This window comes from Gordionus sp. m RMFG-2023, chromosome 5, assembly GCF_954871325.1.
Source record: "Gordionus sp. m RMFG-2023 chromosome 5, tfGorSpeb1-WG-v2, whole genome shotgun sequence".
Lineage (NCBI taxonomy): Eukaryota > Metazoa > Nematomorpha > Gordioida > Chordodea > Parachordodidae > Gordionus > Gordionus sp. m RMFG-2023.
In genome coordinates, this window is record NC_088779.1 from 4,471,904 (window position 1) to 4,494,753 (window position 22,850).

Below are 22,850 nucleotides of genomic sequence, written 5' to 3' on the forward strand. Positions count from 1 at the left end.
AGAAAGATTTTGAATATACTGATTTTTCTTTATTTAGTCATATTATTTTATGCTACTTTATATATTTTAAGATCATGTTATGATTCTCCCACTAATTACTATGCAACGTCATATAAACTAATTAGATAATTATTGATTAAATATACTCATGTCTAAGTTCTATAATATGGTCAAGTCAACATTAATTATAATTATTAGGAAACTCTAGGAGGGCAATCAATTTTATATTTATATATATACATGGGTTAGTAATAATTGCATCATTGAATAGCCTATTTCATCAAACTACAAAACAAAAAAACCATAACTAATTCTTAATCTCAGTTACGTCCCTATTCAAGAATTAATGAAAATGAATACATTTTGAAATTTAAGAACGACCCGGGGTAAAATGGCATATCAATTTTTACGAATTTGACGCAAAAATGTCTTATTTTTAATATAAAAAAATTATAACTTTATTGCACACAGTTAGCGAGTGTCCGCTTAGTATACAGTTTGTATAGAGAATTTGCCTAGCCATCCTCACTTTGGATTTTTTTTTATATACTGCGAGCATGTGATAATGTTTACATTTTAAAATAAAAACCTTTAAAAAATGGAAGCGATATGGCAGGAGAGGGACTTGTAGCCTCAGGTCTTATAAAGCTGTCCCTTTCTTTAAACTGGGCATTGGTCCTCTACATCCATATTTTGTGAAAGATTGTTCTATTTTAAAATGTATAGGAATATGTAAAAAATTATTATTGTCTATATATAACCCCTCGTTTTATTATATATACCAGAGACCTGCAAGTAGTAACATTTACACGGCCCGGCCCGGGTTTTATATTTTCCGGCCCGCCCGACTTTTCTTTTCTTTTTCTCTTCTCTTCTCTTCTCTCTCTTCTTCTTCTCTTCTCTTCTCTTCTTCTCTTCTCTTCTTTTTTTTTTTATAGATAATATGGCCATGAAAATATTTGGTTTAAATTATCCGGCCTCTCCCGAATTTTAGGCCCGGATCGGATATATTTAAATTAAACTACGGCCCGGTCCTTGTACCCAATCCGGGTCGGGCTTAGGGCTAGGGCCTGAAGGTCTCTATTATTACGAATTCTTACGAGAAACTGGCTATTTATTATGATATCATTAAATCTTTATTAAATTAATTTTAATGGAAACCAGGGTTCTTCGATGACTCAAATTTTCTTTCAGATTGAACTCTAATAATTAATTTTTTTGCCAAAAAATGTGTAACTATCAGCCATTCACATATTTACAATATGACTAAGAAATTTTGATTTTGAATATTTTTTAAAAATAATATTTTTACATAAAATTAACCAATTTTTATTATATAAATAATATATAATTTATTTATATGAGAAGATTCTACAAAAAATTTTTTAGGCCCCATGGATTGCCCCAACCTACCCCGAATATTGGCTCATCATTTCCCGAATTTTTTTACTTTTTTGATGTGCTTTCTTTCTTTCTTTTCATTTTATTTTGAGGATTTAACTTTTACTAAATGTTTTTGAGTTTTAATATCTACATCAATTATTTTGTATATATATTTAAAGTTCCAAAAATAAAAAATTGTTTTACTAGCCCCCAATTATAAGAGAGTATATAATTAATATTTTTAGCAGTCAATATTAATTCATGGTCATTTTAATTTTAATTATTTTTAAAAACATCGATTTTCATAGAAAAAAAAATTAGCCGCCAATGTTTTAGAAGCTAGTATATAATTAATATATTTTATAATCAAAAAACGATTGCAAAAATTTTGGCATAAGTTTTAATTATGCTTCACCTAAGTATAATAAATTTAAATTAAATTTTATTTTTTATAAAATTAAGGTTTGCTCAAATAACGTCAAAATAAAAATAACAAATAGAAATGGAAATGGAATAATCTGGAGAGAATAACTGAAAAGTTAACAAAAAACCATAATTGACTTGCTAATAAAATTCATTATAAATTTAATTTTTCTCCGAGATCACAAAAGCTTATAGAAATCACTTATGCTCAAATTTTAGGTTGAACTAGAAACTTCCGCGACCTTATTTAAGGCAATCAAAAAATTCAGTAAAAAATATATTGTGGAAGCAAAGGGCTTAAATTATTTTTCAGATCACAAAATAACATTTATTTTAATAGCTTTTTTAGTGATTCTCGATTCTCGATTTTTGGTTTTATCTTGAATCTTGAATCTTGATGCCAACTCCCTCTAGTTACCTTCAATGTCTCATTGATTTCCACAACTCATAAGCGAAAGATGATTTACCTTATTACCCTTTCCTACCTCATCATACCCAATCAAAATTAGGAAATTCAAATAAAATTTAGGAAGGAATATACCATAATAGAAAATATCCCCCCTATCCCTCTATTAATTTTAATGACGATTTTGCATTGTACATCTTCTCGTAGAAGAAATCCTCATTAGAGGTTCTGCAATTGGTGGATTTTTAGCCAACCCCACTCGTTGCTTTAATATATTTTTTTTAACCCGCCCGCCTTCCGACCCATTGTTTTCTTATTACCCGCCTACCCATTGATCTATTTTGTTCAACCCACCCGTCCAATGAAAATGATTTTTAATAAAAAAATGTCTTTGTTCCGCCCATTCCGCCCGGAAAAAATATTTAAAATTTACCCGCTCATCGCTCACCCATTGTTTTATGAATATTTTATAACGCGCCCGCCACCCGCTCAATATTTAAAATATTTTAGGGAACCCGAGGGGAAGGGGACTAAAAGAACCCCGCCCATTGGACACCTCTCCGGAAGGAATCACTAAACTAAAATAAATATAAACTCGCGCATTACATATTGGCTTAAGGTTTTATAATTTTATCTTCTTTTTTTTCGATTTGTTTTTTATTTTTATATTTTTTCGATGATTTATGTTCAGCTTTTGCAAAAACGTTCATAAACTTATTTATACAAATTTATAATAAAACCTATATCATTTAAACCGAGATTTAATCTATTTCTTGATAAAATATATTTAAAAAAATCCTATTTTGTTCTTATTTTCTTTTGATGTTTTAGCGAGATTTTCATTTAGTTAACCTGTTGTTCATTAACAAAATAATATGTAATCGAGGAAACTATATAATCAAACAATCCTTAATATATAAGCTTTTCACCTCCCTTGAAAAACTTCTAGTGTTGTTAAACGGCTCATTTTGAAAGAAAGAAAGAAAGAAAGAAAGAAAGAAAGAAAGAAAGAAAGAAAGAAAGAAAGAAAGAAAGAAAGAAAGAAAGAAAGAAAGAAAGAAAGAAAGAAAGAAAGAAAGAAAGAAAGAAAGAAAGAAAGAAAGAAAGAATTCTCTTCTCTTTCTCTTCTCTTCTCTTCTCATCTCGTCTCTTCTCTTCTTCTCTTCTGCTTCTCTTCTCTTCTTCTTCTCTTCCTTCTCTTCTCTTCTCTTCTTCTCTTCTCTTCTCTTCTCTCTCTTCTTCTCTTCTTCTCTTCTCTTCTCTTCTCTTCTGTTCTCTTCTCTTCTCTTCTTCTCTTCTCTTAAAGGTCTAGACATTATATTATCAAAATCTCGAGGCTTAGGCTATATTTTTCTGGCTAAAATATCGAGTTAGCCGTTATAAAAAATAAGCTCAAAATGAGCCTTTTAACAACACTACTCTTGGCTATTCCATAAAATCAAGCTTCCTTGAGTGGCACGGGGTGAATTGGAATCTTATGATTAAAGAAGAATCCCTTCTGATCTATTTCCTTTTTTTTAAAACTCATAGGTAGAAGCGACTAATTAGGAGGACTTTTAATTTTTTTTAAAAAAAATTTGATGTTTGAAACATTGAATGAGTCAATATTATATCTATTTTGTAGAATATTTCAATGAGCCCAAAAAAAATTTATCGTACAAATATTTTAAACATTATTATTTAAAAAAAAGAATAATAAAAAATAGTTATTTATAATTATAATTCAATAAAATTTTACGTTATTCTTATCATGGACACTTAACTATGGCCAGTCATTACCTTATATCTATTATTTAAAAAATATCTTTATATTTATATGGGGCTTGTATAAAACATTTATGTTCCGATTTTTTTTTGAATATAACTTGAAAGTTTTAAGGATCTGTCTATATAAAATAGTATAAATTTAAATAAGGGATGAACCGGGGCACGTTGAGTTCAGGTTCAAAGCAGTCAACTCCAATTATAATTTAAATTTTTATTTTATACGATTGGACATTTAAGCCTTTTATAGATAATTACGTCATACATGATTGTCTAAAAAAGAGATTCCAAAAATATTTAGTATTTTAAACTTTTATAGAGTGAAATTTTGTTTAAACATTCCAAAAGTAACAAAAAATAATGCAAACTTTATAATTGAGATTTATAAATAAAGCTTTTTTAAAAAGCGTAAACCTTATTTTATTAATCTGACAATCTTTCAGAATCATAAAATATGGGTTAATATGATTCTAAATGATATTTGTAAAGTTAATGGGCTAGGTCATGGTTGGTCATGGGATAGTTGGTCCTATTAATTACTGTATCTGTTTTTTTAAATTTGATTAAAACAAATTCAAACTGAATATTTATCATTCCAAAATATTATTTCTTATATAATAATAATATTTAATTTTTTTTTTACAAATATTCATAAAATTTCTTAAAATCTCTAAATTCCATTTAATTTACTTAATTTTTGCTTATTATAATATTATCAATTAATGCAATATCAAGGAAAAAATTAATTTTGTATTTAGACAGTCATTTCTTGGTGGTCCAACTATCGCTTATTATGTTGGACCACAGTACCCAGAGTACGGCATTCAAATTAAATTTTCTAAAAAATTATAGTTTCTTTTGAGTATTGAAAAGATATTTATTAAGTTTTAGTTTGATATTATTGAATTTATTCAGGTTTGAACAAAAAAATTGACCCAACCTCCCCCTGTTTTCCTTACTTTAAATTCTTCTATATTTTTCCAATAGATAAAACTTTAGAAGGAGAGGCTAGTCAATCTTCTATATTGTCTGCACTATGTGCTGCCAAACGATATGAGTGATATCTTATGGAATTTACTGAGATTTATAGAGATAGTACGTGATCCTTAGGGGTGAGAAGGGAAGAGTGCACAAAGGCTCACCCTCTCTCCCCTAAAAAATTGAAAATTTTGAATTTTTAAAAAAAAAATATTGTTAGATTTTTTTAAAAAAAAGAAGATCATAACGAATAAAAATATGCAGAAATAATATACCGTTTTAACTATACTACACACCTTCAAATCAACTGGCGAGGGGGATAGGAGAGTTGTAATAAATAACAAAATTTAATTGGGGTAATTTTATATATTTTAAAGAAGTCTTTATTTTTCAAAAAATAATCTTATTAGATGATCATCTTCACCATTCAAATCTCAAATCCTCATCAAAATATTTTTTATAGAATTTAAATCTGAATTCATATTTTTCATAACGTTTTTAGATTTGAGCTGCTGGACATCGAGGTCGAAATATTTGAGTTAGGACACAATATACTTACAAAGTGTAGATTAAGGTGCCCTTTACTGGGGCCAGTGCAGATCTGAAGAGATAAGTATTATCATAAATTAACATATATCTTGATTGATTAAAAATTAAATATAGATTAATAATCTTGACTATATAAAATTCAACAACAAAAATAAAATTAAAAATGATAAACTTTGTGGTGTTGATCTGACTTTAAAATTCGGCCCTCAAATTATTTATTAAAATTTAATATATAATAAAATAAAATATTTATTTTTTTTCATATTTTATAAAGAAAAAAAATGTAAAGTAACGAGTAACATATTGTGTTACAGTTACTCAAAAAAAGGGAAGCGTGTTACTCTCCTTAGTCTTCACCTTTTTGGAAAAGTAACGAATAGCGTTCGTTTTTCACAAAGGTAACCATTTACTTTACAGCGCTAATTAAATCTAATTTAACAAGACTGGACTGACATTTTGCGATACTTCTATTTTCTGATTACGCATATGTTTATAAAATAAATTCGCTCTGCGGTTTGAGGAAAAATATTCACTTGTTAATCGACAAGAAGAAGCCTAATTATCTCGCCCTCGAGATATTGGCAAAAAGACTAGAAAATATTTTTTTTTAAATTAACTCGGGCCCATATAGCCCCGGCCCGGATTTTTACAAAAATTTTAATACACTTGTTTTTTATATATATATTTTTATAGTTAACAAATGGCGATTTGAAATATTCGGTTTAAAATATATAATACGAGCCCGAGTAACCGGTCCGGGCTTAGGGCCGGACCTGCAGGTCTCTCTCTCTCTCAATTCCACAAATGCTACTTTTATAAATTAATTTATAAAATTATTCATACCCTCCCGACCTCCTCAAAAATTTTTAATCATTTTCTTTCTCTCTTTCATTTTTTGAACTTTCAAAATTTTATTTTCAAGTTATTATTATTAAAAAAATATTAAAAATTTGGGTTTTTATTTTCTCTTTCATCGGATAAAAGCTAAAAAGAAAATTATTTTTGAAACAAACAAATTTTATACAAAAAGGAAAAATTAAAAAGTATGAAAATATTTTTATATATATTTTTTTAAATAAAATCTAGATAGATTATTAGGTAGGCGGTATTATTTGTAAGTTTGTTTTATATATATTATATATATCTAAATAATAAAATAATAAAAATTTGGTTATATAAATTTTTTATTTTGGTAATATTTTTTTTTCTCCCCTTTGAACTATTTTAAAATAAATACTATTTATTTTTCTTTAAAAATATATATATTTTTTGGTTTTTTTTGTAAAACTTACCGCTTAAAAATAATAACACACATCAAAAATAAATTTGTTATTATAAAAATGAAGGGAAAATTAAAATTGTTTTTGCCACCGCCATTTAAACTTCTCCTTTAAAATAATAATTCCCAATGCCTGTTTACAGAAATTTTAAAAAAAAGGAAGGAAAGAAGGAAGGAAGGAAGGAAGGAAGGAAGGAAGGAAGGAAGGAAGGAAGGAAGGAAGGAAGGAAGGAAGGAAGGAAGGAAGGAAGGAAGGAAGGAAGGAAGGAAGGAAGGAAGGAAGGAAGGAAGGAAGGAAGGAAAGAAAGAAAGAAAGAAAGAAAAATAATGATAATTCGATAGAAAATCTCGTTTTACCATACATCAACCATAAATTTTTTTAAAAAAATATGATGGGTTTGGATGCAAAATTTATAAAAATTTTGAAGAAAATAAATAAAACAATTACTTTCCGGACTTGATTTTTTTATGCCACTGGTTTTTTAAAATTTGATTCAATTTTTAATCTGTGTCTCTTATATTTTATTAATATTGAGAATATTGAGAAGCGAATAAATTTTAAATGTTTCCCATCATACGATTTTTAAAACTTATTTAAGGTAAGGAAGTAAGGAAGTAAGAAAGAAAGAAAGAAAGAAAGAAAGAAAGAAAGAAAGAAAGAAAGAAAGAAAGAAAGAAAGAAAGAAAGAAAGAAAGAAAGAAAGAAAGAAAGAAAGAAAGAAAGAAAGAAAGAAAGATTTTATCAAACCTGACAGCCCCGCCAAAAATGGCAGTAAAATGATCAAATAGATCTCAAAACATTAAATATGTGAATACCGGACAATTAAAATTCTAGGTAAAAAAAAGAAATGCCCTAAGGAATCTATCTTTTGGGTACGAAGGAGGTCCCGAAGTAAATAAAAAAAAATGTCGATTTTCAGATTTAATGATTAAACAAAAATTCTTTAATTTTGTTGATAAATTCAGTGTATATACATCATCCTCAAATCATTTCTATTCTTACCAAGTAACATATTGCACTTAGTAAACAAAGTAAGGTCGGGGGGCACGGACTCGAGCCCTCTGAAAAATATGAAGAACTCCTTGAATTTTGAGCCACTTGGGATTGTAACGGCTACGATGCTCCTGCTTCAGTGCCACTCACTCATTAAAGCATTTACGGGGCCCGAGGTGCGGGTTGCGTTACCTTTTATTTGAACCTTAAATTTCCACTCTTGTTCAAATGAAAGCGTGGAAACAAATTGGAGTGGACCAATTCGTCCCCTGTCCTTAACGTGCCTTGGGTTCCCCTGCGTTTTAGGAACTATATATAAAATTCCCTCTACGAAAGGAAAAATAAAAATAGCGCTTAAAATTAATGGCATCTTAAAAATCAAATATTTATTTGGAAGCTAGACTAATGATTATCCTGCCCAAACTCGAGTAAGCGATATTGAATTTATTTATCTATATTAAAATTTTAATATTGCTTAAGTCATTTAGAAGAAAAAACTGCATTTTAGTGTAAAGCCACCCCCCCCCCCCCCGAAATAAAAAAACAAAGATCATATAAATCCTCCGGCCAACATGGGAATTTGGGGGGATGGAGAGGATGAAGCCCCGCTTGGTTTCGAAATATACCCCATTGTGATTGACTTACCACGCATTGATTTTTGTTAAAATTGGTGGTAATGTCCTGTTAGTTGTCTTTTTATCTCTTCCGGTCTCTGGTATTTTTGACTTGATAATCAAAATATGACACGATAAAAATATAATTAATTTTTATTTTTTTTAAATCGAAGAAAAAATATATAATTTTTTTTAAAAAAAAAGAAGAAAATACCAGGAATAAAAAGACGGAAACAAAACTATAGATTTATTGCCCATGTCCATCACATTTGTGATTCCATTTTCTCATCTCTCTTTTTTCAACTTTGTAATAAAATGTAATAAAAAGAAGAAGAAAAAAAAACTAATTTGGAGTACATAATACCTTATTTTATTTTTATATTTATAATTTTGCAAATGCATTTTATATTAAATTTAATATAAAATATTCATTTTTTTTTGCTGCTAATTTGATATGGAAATGTGACTCTTCTGACTTTTGGCGGTATCCCCTTTAAAGATTAAGATTTGTAAAAAAAAAGTTTAAAATTATAATATTATTTATTTTATTATTATTATTTAACAAATTGATATGACTTTAAATAAACTGAAAAAATTATTTTCATTTCCTATTTTTTTTTTATATCTATATATATATAATTATATATAATGATTTCAAATCAAAAACCTTATATATAAAAATTATATATATTTTTTTTTTAAATATAATTTTCTAAAGTCCAACAAACTCTTAGCTCTTCCCCGGCAATTAAACAAAAAACGGAATTGAAAATTTATGTTTTAATTAGTTTTAAATCAAAAAATATATTTTTAATTATCTTATAGGACAGGTCGGGATAGGGCGGAAATGGATATCTAGAGTTAGGAGATGCCGGATCTTAGTTTAAACATTTTTCGTATCGGTTTGAATTGACCTGGGTTGTTTTTCCCCAATGCTTTTGAAATATATTGATAATATAATGTGTCGTAAGGGCCGCCATTCATTCTACTCATAGGGTACTTACTTCTAGGCTAATTATAAAATGCTATAAAATTATTTTTCTTTTAGCCAGGGATTTTGTTAAAGTGGGAGAAGCACTATCATGTTATTTTTACCCATAAATTTGTTGGACTTGGAGGGCTTTTAGGTTTTCACTTATTGTAGGCCTTTGTGAACTATGTTACATTCATTTGTATAAAAAATATTGTTTTGTGAATTATGATAATTATTTAAAAAATTATATACATATTTTTTTTTTAGTGGAGAATAGTGTCGTTAAACGGCTCGATTTGAGCACATTTTTTAAAACGGCTAACTCATCATTGTAAGCCATAAAAATATTGTCTAAGCCTCGCGATTTCGCTAATAGATGTTGTGCCATCTATGACCAAAATCTTCAGGCTCGCGTAATATTATTCCTTGATAAAATTATGAGTTAGTTCAGTTTTAGAAATCGGCTCACCAGTCGTTTAACAACCACTGGAGGAGGGATATATAGGGTGATTAAATTTTTATAAGCTTTAGAATTATATTTATGAGAACAGGCTAATTTTCGAATGGGGGAGGAAACGCCTTATTTCCCCCTCTCCCTTAGTATACCTCTGATTGGTCTAGGATAAGATCCGAGAAATATCGCCGAGATTCCTAGTTTTTTTTTACAAAGATTTAACTCCATTTCTAAATTTTATTTTTAAAAATAAGAAAATCGCGAAATTTTTTGTTATAATAAAAAAAAATTTTTACTAAAAAAATATGTTATTATGGAATAATTATAAATTAACTAGTAATGTAGTTAATTAGTAAAACTTTTTAAAATATAAATATAACAAGTTACTTTTTTTAAAATCGGGTTCAAGGCTGGGTCGGGCCCTAATATTTTTTAAAAAAAATTCAGGCCGGGTCGAGTCTGGCCTTGTAGATTTTTTTTAAAATATATCTGAATTCATGAATTTTATGTTGAATTTTTTTAGGTAAAATAAAAAATATTTTATTTTATTTATAGAAACCTGACGCCACGCCATATATGAAATATATCTTTCATTTTTGAGCAATTTCAAATTTTTTTTTTTTTTAAATTTTTTTTTATATTTAAATAAATCCGGGCCGGCTAAACTTTTTTTTAAAAAAAATTCTGGCCGGGTTTGAAAAAAACTAGTTACCGTTTTAAAAATAAAACCTGTAAGTTACTAACTTTTAAAAACCACATTTGTTATATACCTATTTCAAACCCAATCTGAATTGAACTGTTAACCCGGTATTAACCGTTATTATTTGCCGAACCTAAACCCAGGCGCGTACGCAGCGGGGGGAAGGGCATCGGGACAACCCCCCCCCCCCCCTTCCCCCCAAAGCCAAAAAATGCAGATGCCGGATTATATTTTTCAAAAATATTATTGTTAATATTAATTTATATTTGTTAATATTTATTCCTATCTCATATATATATTTAATTACATTTATTTATCACATTCATCTACTAAGTTATTTTATCAATTAATTTCGATTTCAAGTTTTCCTTGGCGTAATTTACCTATTATTTTCAAATTTTAATGGCTTATTATTTACCTAAATTTCTAGTCAAATAATAATTATTTCTGAAACTCCTTGTCCAACAGGGAGAAAGAAATTGCAAGCCTGTCCAACGAGATCGAGTCTCCGCCATCAAGCAGTAACAGCTTTTATGGAGTTAGAAGAGATGATTATTAATGCTATTACTGAAATATCACAATGTATTGAAGGAAACATTTCCTCAGAAGCAAGAAAATTAATGGATTCAATACTTATTCCATTTCTCATTAGAATGTATTATTTGATTATACAACTATTTTATGTAATACTTTTCAAAAACATGACATTGACTTGTAGAAGATGAAAATAGTCGAGAGCATTTTATTAGAACTCAAGGAAATTGAGCTTATGTTGATGAAGAATTTCATATTTTATATGTTATTGTTGAGTAAAAAGCAGAGCTATACGTGTTTAATATTTGTCCCCCTCGACTTGCAGCAAGCAGGTTCATCGTCAAAACATTAATATAGGATTAGTAGAAGAGTATTATAAAACAAATGTATTCTCTCTTAGATACATTTATAATCCAAATAAATGAATGGTTTTTAATTCATCATGCAGCACTTACAAATCCGCATATATTACTTCTACAAAAGCCTTTCCAACCTTTTCAGATGGTGATAGAAAAAAAATATATATTCGTTAGATTTTTATTTTGAAGATGTTAAAATATCTTATGATGCCTTATTAGCTGAATAACTATAATTAAAAGATAAAATGCTATAGATGCTTTGCATTATTTCAAACACATTTTAGATTATATTCCCAATGTATCAAAATGGTTATATATATATTAGCAACTCTTCATATTAGTAAACTAATGAGAGAACATTCTCTTTTTTTAAGAAGAATAAGGTACCATTTGCAGGGCACAGCCCAGATTTTTTTTTTAAATTTTTTCGGCCCACGTTTTTTTAAAAAAATTTACAGGCCTGGCCCGGCTTTCAGGCCCGGCCCGAATTTTTTTTAAAATAAATTATATTTATTTTTAATTTTTATAGCTAATAATGGCGATTTTAAATATTTGGTTTTAAAATATACAGCGAGTGTTTTTTTTAATTTCGGGCCCGGCCCGGGTATGGTTGAAAAAATTAAAATACGCTCCGGCTATGTGGCCGGGTCGGCAAGTGTCTGAAAAACATACCTATGAAATACAACTTCTGAAAGTAGATTGAATGATTTGGATCTTTTGAATATTCATAGGCATTTAACGCCAAGCAAGGAGGCATTTAACGCCAAAATTGAAAAATTAGCTCAAAACATACAAAATACAATTATTCCTAAGAAACTTTTTGTGTATTAATTTATATTTCCAACATCTTAATTTTTTATACTTTATATATTAAGGCTCAAAAAATTCAAATTTCAATTTTGGGTCATTTCATATCGTGGTTATATTCACTTTATATTTTATAATTCACATTTATTTTATAGTTTTTTAATGCCGGTTTATATATATAATTTTTTTGTAATTCACATTAATTTAAAATTGTGTATTAGAAAAGTTATTAATCCTAATAAATTTATGCTTAGTATTTTTTAATTAACAATAATATTTCTAAAAAATTTTATTATCCCCCCCCCTGCCAGTCCAAATTCCTGCGTACGCGCCTGCCTAAATCAAACCTGAACCGTCAAAAAATTTATCACCCTAACCTGACCGAACCTCTAAAATGCCTTGTGAACAACCGACTTGAACCTTTTGATACTGATAAATATATATACCAGTAATTATTTATAAATATTTTTATCATTGAGAAATGTTCTCAGTGATAAAAATTTATTCTTCCTCCTTAGAGATATAATTTTGACAGAAAAAAAATCTTGAAAAATTTTTTAATCGTAAATACGTCTGTCTCAATATTGATTTTTTTTAAGAAAAAAGTGATAAAAATTTTGAAAAAAAAATTATTTTTTTTAACATTAATTCTAATAACTTGTATGCGAAAAACCTTTTTCGAATCACACCCGAACTCTGAACCGTTATCTTAACCCGACCCTAAAACAAAGCCCGAGCAGATAATCGTTATTGTTAGGATTCCTGTATTGGATCACTTATGCGTTCATTTTTTCTCCTCATATTTTTGGACTTCCATTTGAAACTATTTGTTTGTTAAAGATAACAGTCAAAAATTGGTTAGTTATCAAAAATTTATTCACCCGGATCCAAACATGCCCCTTAAATTAATCAAAATCTTTAAAATCCAAAACTGCCTCAAAATTGACCGGGCTGGAAAATGCGAATTATTTAAAACTTTCACCACACTCGATTTCATGTAGTGATGTTAAACGGCTCGTTTTGAGCCGATTTTTTAAAACGGCTAACTCAATATTTTAGCCATAAAAATATTGCCTAAGCCTCGAAATTTCGCTAATAGATGTCCAAACCTTTGTTCCTTCTGCAAACAAAATCTTCAGACTTGCGTAATACTATTCTGGATGAAATATTGAGTTAGCCGTTTTTAAAAATCGGCTTAAAACGAGCCGTTTAACAACACTAATTTCATGGTTTCTTGCTGATAAGCAAAATTTATACACCTTTTTATATTATAAAACTTATAATTTGACAGATTTATAATGAATCAAATAAGAAATTATAATAAAGTGGGAAAGGAAGGGAGGAAAATAAAGAAAAAAAAAGTATATGTTTTTTTTATTTATAATTTTTATTTTTTAACATAATCTTTGCTAATTTATTTATTATAAAATAACAAAGTTTGTTTTTATGAAAATTTTTATTTTATTATTATTGATTCCATACGCGGCTTCGATATTCTTTGATCTTTTAATTCCATTTCATTTACATAACTTATATATATTTTTTTTTGAAGAGAAAAAGAAAAAAAATAACCAAATTAAAATAAAATTATATTATAATAATAATCTTTATAGTTAACCCCTTCCTTTCCTTTTAATTTATCTTGTCACAATTATTATTTTTTTTTAATATATATAATTTTGTTCCCTGAATCTAGATATAAAAATGTGGTATCTGTATCTAGATAGATTTTTGATTAAAATATCTGTATCTAGATATAATTTTAGACGTTGTAACTGTATCTAGATCCATTTAAAAACTATCTTTTAACAACTCTGATATTTTATAAGTGTCAGCTAGCGTTGTTAAACAGCGAAATTTGAGTTATTGCACAAGCCTGAAGAATTTTCTCATAGATGGTACAAAGGTTCTAGCAACGTATAAGCGAAGTCTCGAGGCTTAGGCAATATTTTTGCGGCTAAAATATCGAGTTGGCCGTTTTTAAAAAAATTGGCTCAAATCGGGCCATTTAACAACACTAGTGTCAGCTCAGAGAGTTCAATTTTTTTTTCGGCATCTATTTCAAAATTTTATTTTAGAGACCTGAGCCCGGGGTCATGTTAAATAAAATTACACTTAATTGTATCGTATACTAATTCCAGAGAAATTCTAATCATCGTTTAACTCACTTATAAAAAGCTTTAAAACACGAAAATATTGATTTTCCTCCATAATTTTTAATCATTTTGTGATTGACGTCTTTTCAAATAAAAAATTCAAACTGGGACTGTCATTAATACTCCCGAATGCATTTAAAGATACAACTGTTTTACTAACTTAATAATAATTTTTCAAAATTTTTTTTTTACCATTAAAATTTTTAGATTTGTAATAATAAAATAGCTACAAATCGATGTATTATATAGTTTAGATAAATTCATATTTCTTATCGGATCTGGGTTAGGACTGTCTGGATATGGATCCATATGGATCGAACTCCATTCTTAAAAAAATTTGAACCTAGACCTACCGGATGGCAAAAATTTTGTCTCTAGAAAATCCCAGACCAAAATAATATTTTCTATTTTATATATTATGATTTTTTAATAAGATATTTTTTTTAAAAAAAAATATATAGAACCGGAGGAACGTATCTTTGGAACGATTTGACTAAATTATTTAGATATTTTGGTATGGAAGAATTCGGCATGATCTGGTTATTTCATAAGGGTACCAGAGAGTAATCTTTAAAATATTTATAGTAATATTTACACGTTTATTTTACATTTTTAAAGATGTGATTTTGCCTGAATTATGTATTAGAAAGAAAGAAAGAAAGAAAGAAAGAAAGAAAGAAAGAAAGAAAGAAAGAAAGAAAGAAAGAAAGAAAGAAAGAGAAAGAAAGAAAGAAAGAAAGAAAGAAAGAAAGAAAGAAAGAAAGAAAGAAAGAAAGAAAGAAAGAAAGAAAGAAAGAAAGAAAGAAAGAATAGACTCTATAAATCCAATGAATTTTTAACAATTTTCCCCCTAAAAATTTGGGATTAATTTTAATTTTATTTTTTTAGACCTGCAGAGGTATATACCATTTGCATGGCCCGGCTCGGATCTTTTTTAAAAAAGAATTTATTTTCAATTTTTATATCTAATAATGGTGATTTAAAATATTCGGTTTTAAACAATATGACCTGGCCCGGCCCAGGTATTTTTGAAAAATTAAAATACAGCCCACTCCGTGTGGGCCTGTCTGATTTTTATATAAAATTTATATTTTACTTAAAAGTTTTATAAAAATTGTCTTGGATTTCACCATGTGGATAGCATACCTTATATGCTATCCACATGGTGAAATCTGAACTACAAAATCCAACTTAATCAGATCTTTCATTGGCATAATTTTGCCTTTTCACTTTGAATTATAGTCGTTATTTTAAAAGATCATCAAATTTAAATTATTTTTCTTTCAAAATTTTGTTTATAGTGATATATTATATTTTTCCAGTATAATCCAAACCGAATTTTAAATCCTATATTTTAACCCATATTTCATATCGAACCTGATGAAATTATTTTCTGTCCGAAACCTAAACTGAACCGCTAAAAATATTTGTGAACTGTTTCCAACTTGATGATTTAAATACTTTATAAAATAATGTGAAATGGTATATAGTGTTGTTAAAAGGCCCGATTTTGGTCAATTTTTCAAAACGCTCCGATTAAGATTTAAGCTAAAATAATATTATGTAAGCATCATTGGCAAATAGATGTGTCCTTGGTTATAATCTTAATAGAGTGTTTTTTTTTAAATCCAACGGATTCGGCTTTTTTAACAACACCATACTAAATATATTGCTAAAATTCTAATTTATATCCGAATTTATGAAAGGATTATTATATCCAATCAATTTTGATTTGTAAGTTTCTTGTCACAGTTTTTTATAAAAAAAATTTTTTCTATAATTGATATTCTTCCCAGATTTCTTTTTTCTTTATATTTATCAAATAGAAAAAAAATGTGCTTCTTTAATATATAATTCTATAATGTACGTTTATATAGAAGAAAAGAGTTCAAACCGGTTTATGGATGTTCGAACTGAACCGATATTATTATTTTATAAGAACCGAACCCGAGAAATAAACCGTTATTTTTATCTGAACCTTAGCCTGAACCATTCTTTCCTGTTAAGATCCCTGTATTTATTTTGGGGGAGGGGGTTGTGTAAGGGGTTTATTTGTTTAAAATGGTATTTAAGAGGTAAAACAAGGCAAATTTCCGATGGGGTGGGATATTTTCCACAGTCCTAACCCTTGGCTATGCGCCTGGTAGTTTAACCCCATATTTTGTTTTTGTTAGAAAAGTTTTACCCCCCTCTCTCTCTCTCCATATGAAGTTAAATCCTAGATGCGCCACTATAAGTCTTTCATAAATGATTTAAATAGTAAAGCCCATCTCGATATACCTTACTGGCGATATATAATATAGTTTAAGCGAATATTTTTCAGGGTATTTGTTATCAAGAGAATTACCTTATCCGCGAGAAATATATTTTTTGTTCTAACTTAGGGATAGTGTTGTTAAATGGCTCGTTTTGAGTCCATTTTTTAAAACCGGCTAACATAATATTTTAGCCAGAAAAATAATTGCCTAGCCCCTCGAGATTTTCGCTATTAGATGTTAAGGCCTTCGGGCCATCTAGGAGCAAAATCTTCAGGCTCGCGTAATATTCATCCGTATAAAATATTGAGTTAGCCGTTTTTTAGAAAATCGGCTCAAAAAGAAACCGTTTAACAACACTACTTAGGGATTAGATTCCTATAGCCTTTAAATTTATTATATCAAATTTTCTTTTAAAAAGTGAAATCGATATTTAAATAATAATATTTTGAAAAATGGGCCTATATTAATATATAATTTCTTCTTATCTTCTAAAAAATTATAAAATAAAAAAAAATAGAATAATATTTAATTTTAATTAAAGATTTTAAAAATTTATAAGAGAAGAGAGCCCTCTAGACCACTTCTCTATAAGTCGGCGACGAGGAGACTACCAAAATAAAAAATGGATACTGATTAGGTTATCTTGTTGAATATGAGCCCACCCCCCCCCCCCCCGAAATAACTCCTGTAGGTTTTTTTTTGACAAAAACACTAAAAATCTTTAGAAGAAATAATTATGCAACGACAAATTGGACCGTTGGGTTAAAGATGGCATTATTATTCCGGTGGATTATAAAGAACAATATATGAATCGATACCTATAACTATAACTAAAGTGCTTTATATAGGTATATTATTCTTTCTTTCTTTCTTTTTTGAAATTTTATTCTTTGTAAAAATTTGAAATTTTGCCCAACAAGCCCCTATAGCGGGGTTAGGCAAACCCACGCAAGGGGCTTCCTAAACCATTAGTTTTTTTTAGACTATGATGAATTGAAATGCATTTTTATATATTAATATTAATAATGATATACGTATAGAATAATTTTATTATTTTATTGTTCAAAATATTATAGTATACTTTTAAATTGAAGCTAATTGATATATAAAAATTGAAACTTAATTTTAATTCATTAAAAGACATATAAAAATTAGGATCTTAAGGAGAGATTATGATTTCTTGATATAAATCCTAAATGTCAAATATAAAGAGCCATGAAATTTTTTTTCCAAGATTTTGAAATTTTTTTTTCATATTAACTGCTATAATTGACGTGTATAGCAAGCCCCGCTAGCACTAAATTGACTAATTATGATTGAAATAATGTCTAGACAAAATAAATACTCATATTTTTTTCAAATTATAAAAGAGAATTAGAACTTTGCTATAAAATTTAATTTATATATAAATTAAATAACTTAATGAAAAATTAAAATTCTGCCATGTAAAAATCTTTTGAATTTTACATCAAAATTTGATTTATTAAAATTAAATTTTTAACGATTAATTATTTCAAAAGATTATTTTTTACCTATAGATGCCTACAAAAAGCTATATTAGGACAAAAATTTAAAACCTTCTAGTCTATTTAATTTTAAAATGATATCAAAAGGTTTGCCAAGTCCCTTGGTTTACCTGACCCCAGTCTCTAATGGTTAAAAATAAAATACACTAAATAAACATTCCAAAGTGAACCATACCAGGGCTTTCCAGGGGAAGTACTAATCAATCAGGGTGTCGAACTGAACCACCACACCAAAGTGAACCGTCATAATTTTTTAATCGACTGACTTAATCGGATCAATTTTAGTGAGATCAAATGGCCTGTCGGTTCAGCATAATTTTGAAAACGACATTTCGAGCAAATAATTTTAAATTATTATTTTTTTTTCAAAAAATAATCTACAATATTTTATTTAATAAAAACTTTGAATAAATCAGGCACACGTTTCTAATATTTTTTTTAAAAAATCTCTTTAAAAACTAGTTTTCCTCCTAGCCGAATTTTTAAGAAAAAAATTAAGGAACACAAAGATTTTACATTTATCATAATAGCCATCTCCACGAGATGGGGTTTTCTCTGATTATGCTTTTAAATTTTCTTAGATCCTCAAGATCGGACAAATGTTCCGACATAATAACAGTTCCTCTTTGGGAACGGAACGCATTATTTTATATTTTTTTATATCATTTGTTTTATAAACCTGGCTTGAAATTTTTTTATAGAAAAAATTAATACCGGGCCTGTCCTAAAATCTCGATATTTATTTAAAATTAAAATGATATCATAATTTGTCATTTTCATTATGAATATTTTATATGCAAAAGTTGTTGATATTTATATATATATATTTTATAACATTTTGCGCATCAAAATTAAAGTATATAATAGTATATAAAATAATTAATTATTCTTTTTAGGAGAACTTATCCCTTAAAGTCATTATACATATCGTAGCATGAGAATTAGAATATTCTATCTTCACTTCTTGTAATTTTACAGTAGAGCAATTAAAAAATATATATTTAATACAGGGCCTATCTAAAATCTCGACCTCTAACACGTCTCCGATATTTTTTTAAAATTGAAAATGATATCATAATTTGTGATTATCTTTATGAATATTTTATATTTAAAATTGTTGACATATATTTTTTTTGTAAATAAAATTTTGCTCATCAAAAATAAAGTTATATAGTAGTATATAAAAATATTAATTATTCTTATAGGAGACTTATCCCTTAAAGTCATTTTTTTTTACATATCATCGCCTGAGAATTTGAATATTCTATCTCCACTTTTTTTTGTAATTTTACAAGGAAAGCTTTCTTTTTTTTTAAAAAAAAAATTAAGTTTCTATTAAATAGGATGGTTAACCATATATCGGATTTAAATTTGAGTTATTTTATAAATAATTCGGATTTTTTTTAAAATGTAGATAGAAAAATATAATAATAATAAAAAAAATTATATTACAAATTGTATTGTGTAAAATAAAAAAATTATGAATTAAAAAGAATCGTACCATATAACGTTTTTTAGCCAGAAGATTTTGGAAATCAAGAGATTTCAAGAAGGTGAAAGAAACTATGTTAAATTATTTAATAAATACATCTAAAATGTTTATGGGATCTTTGTCCCATGTGAATGCCTCTTTTTTCCAGCGGATCCTATAATTTTAAATCCATTCTTTATTTGTTTTGAATTGTCAATAAATTTCGCTAATTTTTTTTATAATTATTTTTCCACTGGCCTTTATATATTTAAAAATAATCAACCAAATATTGTTTTTCGGGAAAAATTAATATTGTTAAAAAAATTATAATTTTTTTTAAAAAAATTTTTTTATCTGTTGCATAAAAGTAAATAAGTGGGAATAAAATGTGATGTTATACAATATTATCTCGTCAGTCTCGAATTGGAGTGCTCCACTCGACATTTTCAAAATCTTTGAGTTAGAAGTGAATAATATATTTATATTCCCAAAATATATTAAAATAAAATATATTAAATAATATTAATATTTGCCAAAGTTACAGCTCTGTCAAAATTGATCAATAAGCCTTTCCTGTATTTGATTTTAAACTTTAATGTTGATTTGATTAGCACTCAATTCTTGGCCGACGATCCAGTAGTTTTTATTTAATTGACGTTTGCCTTTTTAGTCATATCCCCTCTAAATTTTTTTTAATTTCCTTTATACAATTTTTTTTTTAATGACAAATTCATTTTCTTGCAGAAATTATGCAAGATTTGAACTATACAAATTAAAATATTTTATAGATTTAACTCAGTCAAATTTATTTCTATATAGAGAAAAGTATAAATTTTACTGTTGAAAAACATCTCTTTGGCGATAACTTAAGTAACCGAAACTGTATAATTCTTTCTTTCTTTCTTTCTTTCTTTCTTTCTTTCTTTCTTTCTTTCTTTCTTTCTTTCTTTCTTTCTTTCTTTCTTTCTTTCTTTCTTTCTTTCTTTCTTTCTTTCTTTATTAGACAATTTATGCATCCCAGGGAATCGATTATTCTTATTTTGCCGATTGATTATCTAAAATATTTCTAATATTTTCTGATCGTTATAATAGAACCTTTATTTATAAAATATTTCTAAGTATAATTTCGTAACTCCTTTTCATTTTAAAAAAAAAAGTTTTATTTGCTAAAAATATATAATTAAGTCCCTTTTAGGGTCATTGAATTTTAGAGTTTATTTTTTTATATATTTAAGTTTGGTATATTTATTTATAATTATATCTTTACACTCTTCAAATAACATAGGTTAAAGGGGTTACTAAAACCTTATTTTTATAAAAATTATATTTATAGGTTTAATGTAGTTATAGCGGGGGGGGGGGCTCTAAAGGCTTTAAAGTTAACCCCTGTCATATTTTTTTCTCACACTCACAATTATCACATTTATTAGGATAAGAAAAATGCCATATATTCATTTATTTTTTACCTTTTAAATATACAAATAGGAAAATAAAGAAGATTTCCTAATTACATTTCGGAAAAGGATGGAGGCATTGAAAAAAATGGCGGAATGATTAGATTGTTAGCCGGAAATGATATTGGATAGGAAGGAATGAAGATGAATAATTTAGATGAAAATATGACTGACCGTCATTTAAATGGATATTAGGCAGAATCTTTTATATTTATTTATCATAATTTATGTGAAAAACAATTTTCATCATTGATCAATCATCGTTACTTTATAACCTTTTTCATGGATGTAAATATTTTTTTTAAAATAAATTCTAGATTATTTGTATAATGGGCGGTTAATATAGAATTTTAAACAAAAAAAAGTTGTTTATTTTAACGGCAAACCGCTATTTTATTTTATTTTCCCTATCCTCTCCCACTATTCCTATATTTTTTTCCCCATCTTTTTCGGAATTCACCACATATTCCTCATTTTCAATTTTTTTAAAAAAATGTTCCTTGAAATGAAATATTAATCATCATCTCAAATTGCAAACACTATATTTTCTTTCTTTCTTTCTTACTTTCTTTCTTTCTTTCTTTCTTTCTTTCTTTCTTTCTTTCTTTCTTTCTTTCTTTCTTTCTTTTCTTTTAAAGGTCATCTCCAGTAAAAATAAAAAATAAATATATAAAGTATGATCTATATAATTTGTAGACTCTTGTAAATATTCTATATTTCATGACAAATATTTTTCCATTTTTTTTTACAAAAACCATGGCGGAAAATATTTGTGAAATAATTTTTTCAGCGATAATATGGCATTTATATATTATTATTATAATATAATTATATTATAACTTTCAAAAAAAATATTGTTTCATATTTATATAAAGAAAATATTGCTGCTTGGATTGATATAACGTTGAAGTGCGAAATAATTTTTCTGTAAAAGATTTTTGTATAAAAAAATATTAAAATCACGTTAATTTTTTAATAAAGGATTTAAAACAAGGCTGGATAAAAAAATAATTGTAACATGTAAAATAAAAAAAAACTAATTTTTTTCCCCCTTTTATTCTTTTCTTCAACGAATGAGAAATCAAATAAATTGATATAGTATATACGCCAGATTTTGTAACATGGGCTAAGGGTTCTTAGACCTTGCCACATGTCCCGCTTTAGGTTGCGCTCCCGCTAAATGAATTTCTGTCTCGCGAAAAAATAACGTGACCTATTGTCTCGCGACATTGAGGAAATCAAAATAATCCCACTTAAATAGTCATAAATATTAAAAAATTCCAATAAAATGCCAAATTTATGTATGAAATTTAATGTTATAAAAAAAAGCATCTGCATAATTTAATTCAAATTTTATTAAGCATCTGTTATTTTCTTGCTACACCAAAATCGGAAAAGAAGTAGAATACATCAGCGGTAACGTCATCTGCAGTGCTACCCTACAAAAATCCAGGGCTGATGATTAGTGATCTGCATCGGGCCTAATTTTTCAAGCCCGGCCCGAAATTTTTTTAAAAAGGTTTTGCCGGCCCGGCCCAACCCAAATTTATTTAAATATAGAAATTAATTTTTATAATTACTCAAAATAAAAGACATATGTTATATGGCGTTTAGTTTCAATTAAATAAAATCAAAAAATTTATATAAAAATTCAATATAAAATTGATAAATTTAGATATATTTTAAAAAAATTACAAGGTCCGACCCGGCCCAAATTTTTTTTAAATAATTAGGCCCGGCCCTGAACCCGATTATTTTAAATAAAATT